The sequence below is a fragment of the Stegodyphus dumicola genome, chromosome 10, assembly GCF_044657685.1.
Source record: "Stegodyphus dumicola isolate Sdum_Otavi_A_Nest chromosome 10, ASM4465768v1".
NCBI lineage: Eukaryota > Metazoa > Arthropoda > Arachnida > Araneae > Eresidae > Stegodyphus > Stegodyphus dumicola.
The window spans coordinates 74,204,850-74,217,818 of record NC_140777.1 but is presented as its reverse complement, the minus strand read 5'-3'; positions in this window follow the sequence as shown (position 1 = coordinate 74,217,818).

Genomic DNA, 12,969 nt, shown 5'->3' with positions numbered 1-12,969 from the left:
ATGAAAATGGTTAATGGAAGTTCACTCGAAACTAGTTATTTCTATGCATCACTCTTTTAAGTATGAACATTCAACAGTTCTGAACTATGTTTCCATGAAACCTAAGAAAATTTAGCAAGAAATGTAATGGTACTGTAGGTTTTTGGACTACAGGAACAAAGTTCGGAAACTGGATTCTTTTTTACCATAGAGACTTATTCTATTTATTTGAGTACGTGCAATAAAATAGGCTTGATTCCTTTCATCAAATGTAATTAATTTCTTTAGTTGCCATTCATTACATGAAGGATACTGTCAGCTATTTGAACAACCAGGCAACAATTTTGAGTCTAAATGGAATGATGCCGGGTGTCGTACTAAAGGTATCGAAACGTTTTGAGGCATTTTTTTAAACAGGTACCCAAATGAAAAAATAAGCACAAACACCTTATTCAATTTAAGGTAATTTCGCTTCTACTATTAGTAAAGATTTTAAAGCAGTATTAGTGTGCAACAGAAGCGTCAAAAGTGTTGTGTACTGAAATATATGGTTTCCCTGAGATCCATGTTAACATACATATTTCACAATGAACTTACAAATAATGCTTTTATCCTAATCTTGAATCTAAATCCTTAATAAATATTTACATATTAACTCAGAGTTTTACATAATCGTTCCTACCTACAGGAGAAAGCTAACAGTACTTTCAAGAGCCGATTTCGGAGTCCAAATGTTAACAAATTATAGATATGCAGTTCTGAGGGATAACCAACTAAGAGTGCAAATGATTTGACGTAACCTACATATAAAACACTGCCCGTTACTGCCCGCTACAGCAGATACGTCTTGTCCTACAAGCTAAGTATTAGTCCAGATCAATGTCTTGATAACACGTAGTTAACAGGAAATATCGCCCGGAACGTTGAACGTCGTAACACTCGGAAGACGTTTTTCCAAATCTATATGAGAGAATTAGCACTCTCAGCTCTGTTTTTTTTCCTTTACGCAAATCTCGGACAGAATGTCTGTTGATCTTCACAGAAGGATTAACATAATCAGTTTTCGTCGCATTGAACACGTCGTAATGAATGATGAACGTAATGTATGATAAAATATGACGTATCATAATGTATGATAACGTCGAGTTCAATACATCGTAATTTATTAACACAATACAGATCATGGCTACCAGAGATTTTGCTTTTCTTTTATCCTACACTAAATTAATCGGTTCAACTGATCATCATAAACGAGGCCAATACCACTTTCTTCATCTCGCGCCTTCTTCAGACTCATCATAGCTCTTCTTTTGATTTTGTATGACATTCCATCATGGCATTCTATCAGTTATCATCCTCACTTCATTCGTCTTATTTTTCTTCCATTTTTTTTATTTTGTTAATCTCCTCAGAATAACTGTTAGAATTTCTTCCTTCGTTTTCTTGCTCTATTTTCACTGCTACTTACCAATTTTTGCTCAGCTCATCAAACTGATAAGCATCTATTACGAAAACATCTTTCCTGTTTATTTAATTTATGAACTAATAATTAATTAAAACCCAACTCCTCATGCAACCAAGCCTCTCTTGATCTTAATTGGTCGATATTAGTCACATCCACGTAGCTATTAAATTTAGACACTGGAATTTCCTTCAGTTGTACAGTGAGAAATGAAATCTACGTATATTGTTAAGTACAGCAGGAAATCCCCATAAAACATCTCTAAAACATAATAGTCTAATAGACAGTCTTTCATCCTCTTGTTTCCTTTACAGTCCAAGGGCAATTAAACCAAAAAATGACTTCATACCCCAAGTCATGCCTTTCTTGACTCCTTGTAGCGAAATTTCCTGTAATATTTTCAACTTTCCCTTATAGGCTTCACGATCAAGAGAGCCTTTTCTATCAAACCAATGTCCATCCCTGTTAGCAACTTCCCTGATGCTCGTTTTGCTCATTAATGCAACAGAGAGCATTCTCTTACCACAGAAGGCGAAGGGATTCTTTATTTACAATCTGTTCATTCACCTTCTCGCCGATGTTTGCAGCTTATCCGCTCCCCGCTCCGTCTTTCCTGTCAAAGAATTGAGCAACAATTAGAATTAAGTCAGATATTTATGTAATAGGACAAACACTTGTATGATTACCCTAAAATGAATTTACGCAGCAATCTAAGTGTGGCTCTCTGAAGCAAAATTTGAGGACTAATACTCTGATTAACGTAAAGTTTGAATTTTATATAAATAATAGATGTTTATTTCATTCATATTTGAGTTGCTTTTTAATTATATAAGTATATTTAATATGTTTCTTACTTGACATTATTTTACTTGACACATTTTACAGGCATAAAGTTTAATTTTAATTTATATATGAGAATATGCATTTAAATGTAAAAACAAATCAGCATAAAGTTAAATGGACAAATTGAGCTAAATTCTTTTACTTTTACTGTGGAAATTAGAAATTCTTTTTAAGGTTGTTTTTCCATTCTCTTAGGTGTGTAGAAGAACAGCTTTTTAGAAATTCTGTTATTTCAAAATCATGAAACCATAAAATGCATTAACTGCGTTTATCTTACTAAGGTATGGTGAACGATCTTATGTATTTTGAATATTTACTACGAATCATCACCTTTATTTTTAGATACTGTTCTGTTATCGGGACCAGATTTAGAAATGTATGTACGTATGCACTTGTACATATGTATGTGGATGTATGTGTATGTGAATACACACACATACATTCATGCTTACATATATGCATGCGTATGTGAACACATTCATTCATATGTACATGCATACATACATACATACATTTCTGTGTCCGATTCTGGTAACAGAAGAGTATTTACTTTTATTCAGATGTAATTAAACTTTATTTTTATTTTCGTAAAACCAATTTTCATTATAAACGCATTTGCTTTTACTTTGAATGACATTATTTTCTGAAAGGAGTTTTATGATTTTAGGTAGTGGCTAAAACTCTTTATAAAGAGAAAGTTTTCAATGAGATTCGAGTTGTTGGTGCTTTTCAGCAAAGCCACTCAAGATTACATTCTGTTGACTGTTGACTGTTGACTAAATTCTGTTGACTTGTTTAGTCAGCTGAAGTGGGTTCAGTTGGATCAAATAAAACTTTTATACCATGCTCTTTAGCTTTCTGATACTGTGCATAGAACTTTATCTATATTTGTGCAGTAAATGGTATTGATCCTGAAAATTTAGAAAACAAACAATTTTTATTTCAACATTCACTTTTATCTGCTATTCTCCAAGACATTTAGCGTACTGCTATGTCCGGATTTTACCTACATTTCTCTTGAGAATGAAAGGATAAAAATGTTTAAAAAGTAGGACGGTTATTGGTATTATAGTTTTGAATTCAGCAATCCATTTGCTCAATATTTGCTCCTTACTGAAAATTTTATGTCTGACAATTTATATTTAGATCTTTGCTTCATCTCATTGCTTTTAACATATTAAAAGGAAAGCTATTCATTTCAGATTTTCTAGAAATTTGTTTCAAGTTCACGTAAAAACAACACATTTAATTCATAGGAATTTATGTTAATAAGTGATTAATCCCGTGCATTTAGTATTCCACTCGAAAGTATACTTTCTTTTATAGATGAAAGTAGTTTGCTTTATTTTACTTCTGAAGATTTCATTATTAATGTAAGCTCATTATTAATGTTATTAGATCATTGCGTCTGAACGTTACTATAAACAATGCGACAAATGCCTTAAATTATATTAATATCTACACTGAGGGAGGTTTCATTCAGTCTTACAATAAATGGTTTGAAATTTTCTAACCATGCTTAATCAGTTGTAGGTTTGATTTTTTAAAGCAATTTTCAATTTAATGAAAGTTGTAGATTTAATTAAGCTATAATGAAAATGAGAAATGTCTTTACAATGTTGGAATTTTAACAGTATGTTAAGCTACTGCATGTTTAAACTATACAGTTAAAATTCTTTTTCATTATTATTATTATTTTCTCCTGATGAGAAACGACATATTCAGACATGGCTTGGGGAGGGATAGGAGTTATTAACTGGCAAAACCAAGTGATCATGAAGATCACTGACACGGTGTCCGCCGATAACATCGCGACAAAAACATCGCGGGCGAAAACGTCGCGGAGAAAACAACGCAAGGCGAAAACGACGTGCTACAAAACATCGTGGGAGAAAACATCGCAGTTCTAAAACATCGTGGTACAAAACATGGTCGTCGAAAATAAGGCGGTTGAAAAACTTCGCAGTTTAAAAACATCGTCGTCGAAAATATCGTGGTAAAAAATAAAGTATCTACAAATCATCGCATGACAGTAATAACATCGCAGACATGCTTTTTTCAGGTTTTAATAATTGTAAATGGATATTCCCATAATTATTTGTGAGCCCAAGATGTAAAGAAGGATAATTTTTATTTTCGCATTTTTTATTAACTAATAAATTTTCGCTGAAAAAGTAAGAAGGAAACTTAAGCAGAGAAAATTAAATGCAACTTATAGATTATACTTTTCATGAAAAACTACCAGTAAAAAATTTATAAAAATTGATTTATTAATGGCCTTTGTTAGTTAACTATGTCGGTTTAAAATTCTATTAAGTGCTGTATGTTGCATTAACTTCCTATGCTTAAATTTCCTTCTTATTTTTTCGGCAAAAATTTATTAGTTAATAAAAATATGAAAGTAAAAATTATTCTTCTTTCCATCTTGCGCTCACAAATCATTATGGGAATATCCATTTACAGTTATTAAAGCCTGAAAAAAGCATGTCTGCGATGTTATCGTCACGCGATAATTTGTAGTTACTTTATATTTTACCACGATATTTTCGACGACGATGTTTTTTAAACAGCTTTATTAAGTTTTTGAACCGCTTTATTTCCGACGACGATGTTTTAGAACTGCGATGTTTTCTCCCACGATGTTTTATAGCACGATGTTTTCGCCTTGCGTTATTTTCTCCGCGACGTTTTCGACAGCGATGTTTTTGCCGCGATGTTTTCGGCTGTAACCACTGAAACAATTCCATTACACATTTCTGTAAACCAGGATTTGCTACATCAGGATATTTTGCAAGAAAAAAATGGAATTTATTATCATTTTGGAACAGAAATAAAGATAGATGATTTAGTAAGCTATATAATTTACGGTTCTAGAAACATTTTCAGTTAATAATAGTAATTAAACGAAATTTTGTAATTCTCAGCGGAATATATTATAAATAAAACATTATTTAAAACTTCATAAACAAGATGCATTTACTAGAATGCAAAATATAGATCTAAAGTAAGAAATGATTTTGCTGCTTTTAAGCCGTCTTCGTGTGTTAAAGAATTTAACTAATATTTTTTTTTTTGAGTTTAATTTGAAATAAAAATTAAAGACCTTCTTCCCATCGAATAGTAAAACCCTAGAAACGTTTTACTTGTCAGGTCACGTTGAAAATATCTTACGTTTCATTAACTGCAAGACCTGTCAAGTCATATCTGCAATAAATGTCATGTGCCAAAACATTTATTTGGCACAGCGTATTGGACCAACCATATTTAGAAAAACTCCGCTAAAGACGCTTCAACTATCAATATATGCTTGCAAACGGATTCTGATACAAAACGTGAAAGATAATGTGAATTTGTATTTGCTTTTGAAATTAGTTGGCTAGATTCTGATGTCTTGATAATTAGTTAGAATATGTTGTCTTTAATACGAAGTTCTTCTCGTGTATGCATAAAATATATAAACTTTAAACACGATTTCGATTTTTGTTGCAATGTAAAATATTTAATCGTATTCTACATGACATATTAAATTAAACAGGAATATATTATATCCCCGAATTATAATGCCCAGGCGTTATAAATACCCGAATTATATAAGGTATATGTCGCAAAAATTCAGATAATCGGGAATTCGTACAAACTTATCTTTTGAAATAAAATTACTTCATGTTTTTGTCGTCTGAGGAAACAAATATTACCTTAAAATCGAATTAACATTAAAATTAAAGAAAAGCATAGTTATAAGGTTTCGAGGGGGTGATTGTTTTTGTATTTCTTAAGATATACCGAATTCTTAAAAGTGCTTTTAGTGTAAAAGTGTTTAATCAAAAAACATAATAACGATGTGGCCATTTTTTAAATTTCCTTAACAGTTAATTTTATTTTGAAGCAATCTTTCCTACCATTCTTGCTTTCGACCACGCTTTCTTGCCATAATGTTGGTTCCAGTTCCCGCGTTATGCAAAATAAGTTAGAAAGATGCTATTTAAGCTGGTGTCTGAATTTCTTCAAACAGAGCGTATTCTGTCTTTCGGCCACTTTGTTTCGCTGATAAATAAGCGTGATATTTTACGTCCGGGTATATTAATTACCTATTCGCCTACGCCGATGGCAGGGCCAACAACCAATTCGCATTAATTACCTCTGTGCAGCTTTGGCTGATTATTTAATTTAGGCTTAGTTTTAATTTTACATTTCTATTTTGAGTTTCAGCCAAAGAGTCTGGCTTAGTTTGTAAGCAACAGGAGTGTCCACTGTAAATACTTTTCTTAAGTAAATAAAAGGATCTTTACAACCTTTTCAGATGTGGCTATTGATACATTTTGAACCTGGCGAATAATCAGTTCATAGTTCAAGTAAAGATCTAGCCAAAAAAGTAACTTTAATTTAGCTAGAGTCTTTTACGATGATAATAAAAATTGCATTATGATTTGAATAAAAGTTTAAAAAATAGCATTGACTGTCACAATTTGTACGTTACCAAAGAATTGTATCATTACTCTCAGATTTTTCTTTTTGAATTAGAAGATAATATACTCAGCAAGCAAATTTATAAATTTTGTCGATGTACATAAATAACACTATAACGTCATTTATAAACTATTTATTACTTATTTACTTATTGGGTGTAAAATTTAATATAACCCTTTTGTTACGAAGTAGGGTTTCCTTTTTAAGGTTCCACACTTTTACTCCAACTGGAAATCACTTTAATAATGTTGAAATTAAATCGAAGGATCTAATTTTAACTTACTGCGAAGGCAATATTAATACTTGATTTTGGTTGTTAAACAAATCGAAATGTCTTTCTCCAGTTTCTTTCTTGGAAAGTGTTAGCTTTACAGGCAGCGAATGATCTTCCATATCGAATGTAAATTATTTCAATAACTTATAGTACCTAACGTTCTTTTTCCAATTAATAAACATTATAAAATTTAAGGAATTATATTCAGATTCACTTAATAGATGTTGAAAATAGATTGTGTTATAAAAGTACTGGTGTCATAATAAAAGTAGATGTATTTAAAAATTATATTTGCTACTACTTTAATAAGTTGCAATTATGTCCAGCGAATAATATATTACGAGAATTACGACACAGAGATATAAGCTATAAAGGAAAACTGCAAGGAAAACTAGACTAAACTAGTAGACTAGTTTGCATGCTGCAAATTACCTCATAAAGATATTCTACTGTTCCTAGAAGTAAACAGTGGCTAATTACTATCTCCGAATTAAGGATATAAAAGGAAACTCGGAACAATTTATCAATTCCTTCTCTCATTCCCGGTGATGAAAGGTGTTGCAAATGCAGAAGTGCGTTATATTCTACTATATTCTGCAAAATTAAGTTTTCGTGACCTTTGTTGATGAATCTGAGAATAGTAAGACTAATACTTTGTAGACGCTCTTATAAAATGAAGTATTTTCACAAAAATGACTTCTTATGCTACTTTAATGCGTTTTTTATATCATTTTAAAGGTAAGGAATACCAGTTTTATGTAACTGGAATTGAATGTATTAAAATGCTTCAAAGTAATCTGCAATTATATGTTTTTCGACAGTAGATAGTATATTCACTGAAACAAAACTGCTAGTTTTTTCCCGTCGTTTGAATCTCGCATGTAATGCTAGATGATGACTCGTTTTGATGCAATGAAGCTGGCAGCTGCATTTTATTACAAGAAGTTTTCATTCAGCTAATTTTTCGTGACAAATTTAAGAAGATAAATATATGATTTTCAACCAAGAACATACAAGAAAATGTCAATGATTCTGTAAGGAACGAAGGAAAATTTACAATGCAGGTCAAAAATATAAATTGCTTTTACCAGTATTTATTCTTTAGATTCTTAAATCCCTAGTAACGAAACTACCATGACACACTTGCGAAAGCAGCATTTGAAAGAATTTGTTAACACGTATGCTAAAAAACAAATAAATTTAATGTTCTCAGAAACACATTCACACAAGATTTTCTAGTTTGTTTGTTTTGTTTATTACGTGCTTCGCCCAAAGGCACAACACGGAAAGGGAGTGATGCGCCGTGGAGGTGTTTTTAAGGGAAATTGACTTTTATCCACGTTACACATGGGGAAAACACGAAAACGCTCATGCAGCCAGCCCGACCGCCGGGACTCGAACCCCGGACCGAACTACCAGTGTTCAGCTGCTTTTACCGCTCTGTCGCTAGTGGGCCTTTTAGTTTGTTTGCAATGGTATTTAAGATGATCTTTGCGGTTTGAAATTTGTTTATTTTGAAATAACTTTACATTTATTTACAAAACATTTACTTAACATTTTAAGTTAAGATAATTCATTAATATCGTATTCAAATTAAATTAATAAAATTCCGTTTACATACGGAAAATAAGTATTGCTAAAACAATTCTTTTTTTTTTTTTTCTAAATAAATCTTTTTCAGAAGATAACTCATTTGTTTGAATATATCTTATCGCAAAATTATGCTATTTGAAATAATTTTAAAATATTAAACATGCATGTTATATTATTTAAAATTAGGATGCTCTGTTTACCACGTAGAAATACAGTGCGTTCTGCTAGTTAACTCCTTCCACATTTCAAGTTCCACTTCTCCATATTTTTAATTTTAGAAATACATTATTTTTGCTTGGTTTCAAAGAACCTTTAGTCCTGAAAAATGCGGAATAGTGATATTCATGGTGATATAATAACTAATTGTAAGGTCTTTGAGCCGTGTGCATGCTTCTGTCGCTTTAATATACATATATTTTATTTTTCATAGCAATATATTTCACATTGTGTAGCAACTCGTGATATTTTCATACAGCGATACTCACAATGGTAAGACATTTGAAATTGTGCTTCGCTTATTAGAAAGAATTAAAAACAACTTTAGAAGCAATGAGACTATTGATGAAATGTTGTGAATTCCTTTTGTATTATACAGCATCATGTGCATTTGATTGTTGGAAAACAGCATCAGGAATGTTTGATGATCCTGTGCTTTAAAATATACATCTCATTTATGTGTAGAATACTCAAACTTCTGACAAAGAAGGCTTACTTCATGAAAATAGTTACACGATTATTTTCAAAATGTGGCCGTTACTGTTACTGTATCTTTAACAAAAATAATCGAATATCTACAATGACCTATAAAATTTGTATCAAAATTACGTAAATGTTGCTTTACATTCCTACTAGTTTCAAATACAAAAATGAGCTTCTTGAAATATAAACATAAATGCTTTGAAGCATAGTAAGGTGCTTCACTATAATAGATTTTATCAATAATAAGTCTTTTAAAATAAACACTCAATATTTATTAAAATTTTGACCAATTTAATAAAGACCAAAGTAAATGAAAGCTCAAGCGGATTTAAACCTGGATGGTTTAGTTTTAATAAAAGTAAAAAAAAAAAAGAAAAAATATGTACCCTTGAACTGGAAGCTCTGGTAGATTTACGTAAATCTATCCAAATGTTGATGGGGATGTTTGGGTTAGCTTAAAACCTTCAATGGCATACTGAAACGTTCTGTTATTAAACTATATCCAGTGCCTTATATTATGACAATTGAATAGTTGTATTTATTTGTATTATTATGTAACACATTTAAGCTTTTTGTTTAATTCATTAAAATCACAGCATTTTTTTAATTAATTTTTACTTTGGTGTTAATCATAACATATTTCAAATTTCATACTTTAAGGCCACCAGCGTCCGAGCGGTGAAAGCCGCTGAACACTGGTAGTTCGCTTGAGTCCCGGCGAGAACAGGACGTTTTTGTAAATTCTCTTATGTGTAAAGTGGATGCAAGATAGTTTTTCTTATATAGTGCTCCACGGGGCATCCCTCCATTTCGCGTAGTGCCTAATAGCGTAGCACGTAAGAAATAATAAAAAAATTATATTTCAAATATAGCATACAAAATTTACAGGAACATTTTATCGCGGCTGAGCGATAAAGTCGCTGAACATTGGTAGTTGGGTCTGAGATTCGAATCCTGCGAACGGGCTGGCTGCGGAGCCGTTTTCGTAAATTTTTATTATGCGTAACGTGGATACGAGCCAATTTTCCTTAAAAAAATCCTCCATGAAGACAACCTTCCATTTAGGCAGCTAGCTCTCTAGTGCTTTGAAGTAATTAAGTAAATCAAACCAAACCACGTCCAATGTATTGGAAATGTGTTCTAGATTCTCGGACTCATCTTTAATCCAGAATTTTGTATACTGATTTATCGCAGTTAGTAGATAATTTATACATACGAACGAATACATACGAAGAAGATGAAACCCGCCCATAACCAAATTATTGTAACTTTTTTTGGAGGAGGACTAATTCCCCTTGTTAAGTCAGACGACTTCTCTGGAAATTAATAATAATGTATTCATTTTTTATGTAATGTACTATTCTCTCTTTTGTATGTATGTACTATGCTTTTTTTATTTAAAATATTCGTTTTTTAACACATTAATGCACATTTTTAACTTAGACATTAGAAGCATTAGAAAGAATTAAAAACAACTTTAGAGCAATTCATTTATAATCAGAATCATCTTACGAAATAACATTTCCTGATTTCAGTTTTCAATAATTTTACACTTTCTTTCCTATAATATAATCATAAATAGAAGTTAATAATTAAATAATATATATATATACATATATATATAGTTATAGATATAGATACATATACCTATATATATTTCCAAGATTTCTTTCCTGTAGCCTGAAGTCTGAATAAGCAGACGACTGCCCAGTAGTATCAACTGTAAAAAATATCATGAATATTAAATATCGATTAACATAACTACCAAATACATTTTGGTAGTTATGTTAATCCTTATTGTTATGAAATTTGTGCACATACGAATAACGTTAGTGAATTTAAACGTAAAATTGTTGTATTTTCTGTATAATGTAACATGAAACTCTTGAATGTGGATACTCTGCAGGAAAAATAAGATTACGAGTCTATTTAACATTCAGGATATGACTGTCTCGCTAAATTGGGGAGATATCGCCAAGCAGAGAACGGTTTTGTCGACTGATTTTTGTCACCAAACTTGGCGAGAAATCGCCAAATATGGCGAATTTTGGGTCCTGTCTCTTTATCACCGTAATAGGTATTGTAATTAAATAAATACGAGGGCAATCCAAAAAAAAAGGTCTCCTAGATTTTTAGATATACAAAGAACCGTTTATTTTCTATAATTGCTACATCACTTTAAAATTGCAGAATGCTTTATTTTTCAACATAATCGCCATTTCGGTCGATGCATTTTTGTAGACGCTGTGGCAGTTTTACAATGCCCATGTCATACCAGCTTGCCGCCATGCCCTTCAGGAAGCGTTGAGGAGCTTCAGGAGCATCCAGATGATCCTCCGATCTTTACGCATTTTACGAACTCAACAATCGCGAAAGTCTAACGAATTCGAACTCAACAATCACGAAAGTTGAGTTCCTCAACTTTCGCGATTGTCTCGTTGGCAATTGACGGCCTCCCGCTCCTTTCTTCGTCATGAATTTCGGTACGACCGGCTGTAAACTCTCTACAGAACTTGCGAACGTTTTTGACATCCATGCACGACTGTCCATACACTTCTGTCAATAGGCGGTGAATTTCAACCGGTTTAACGCCTTTTGCGTTCAAAAATAGAATAACTGCGCGCACTTCGCACTTGGCGGTAACGTTTATCGGGAGCTCCATTTCGAATGGCTGCCAAGCCAAGACTGAGCATCCGAGCGAAGCGTCTGCGTGTTTATGTGGTAGCGGAGAAGGCACCACTCACAACAGTGTTGCCAACAACCGTATTAAAATTTTCTCTACGTCCCCAAAAAATAGGAGGTGGGAATTATAAAAATAGGAATCCCAAGAATAGTTTTTTTGGGATTGCCCTCGTATAATTGGTATATTTATATGATTGGTATATAAGAAGCAGAAAGTATTATGAATATCTCGGTGACCGGGTGAAAACTGGGATGGAGAGAGCATCTAACCTTAGTTGTTATTGTGAGTCATTAGTTCGGAGATATTTTGATGTATTGAAAACTTATTATTGTGTATATTTTATACGTTTCGCCTTACGTTGTCTTTAACGTTTTGAGTAGCTTGAAGTGTGACTCCTGATATTAATCTGTGATAGTACGAATATTTCTGTAGAAAGTTCCAGAACACTAAAAAGTTACTTTTGATAAAAAAATAAATAAATAAAAATATCAACCTATTATTGGACGTATGAGAACGCGTATGCGCGCTGCAATATCTACCTAATCATATTGCCTATTTAAAACCAAACAGTCTCATTAAGTTGTGAAACGGTTTTAAATTTATTTGCCGTGAAACTAATACATTAAAAGTTCCAGATATTAATAAAAATTGAAAAAAAAGTGAAATTTGAGACAATATTACGCATACTTTCAATTTTAAGGCAAGGTTTGGAATAGTGGAGTCCCCACAGCACTTAATTTTATTCATATCTCTATACTGAAGACATCTACCTTAGCCAATAGCTGAAGCATTTTGAACTTTAGAAAATCGCACATTTATAGAAATTTAAATCTTTTTTTTTTTCTTTTAGTTTAGGAAATTGTTTCATTTCAAGTAAACGTTAATAATCTACATCTCTTCCATAAATGCGACAAACAAAATGTTTTAGTCTACTTACAATATATCATACGGAAAGCTCAAGGGAAATCA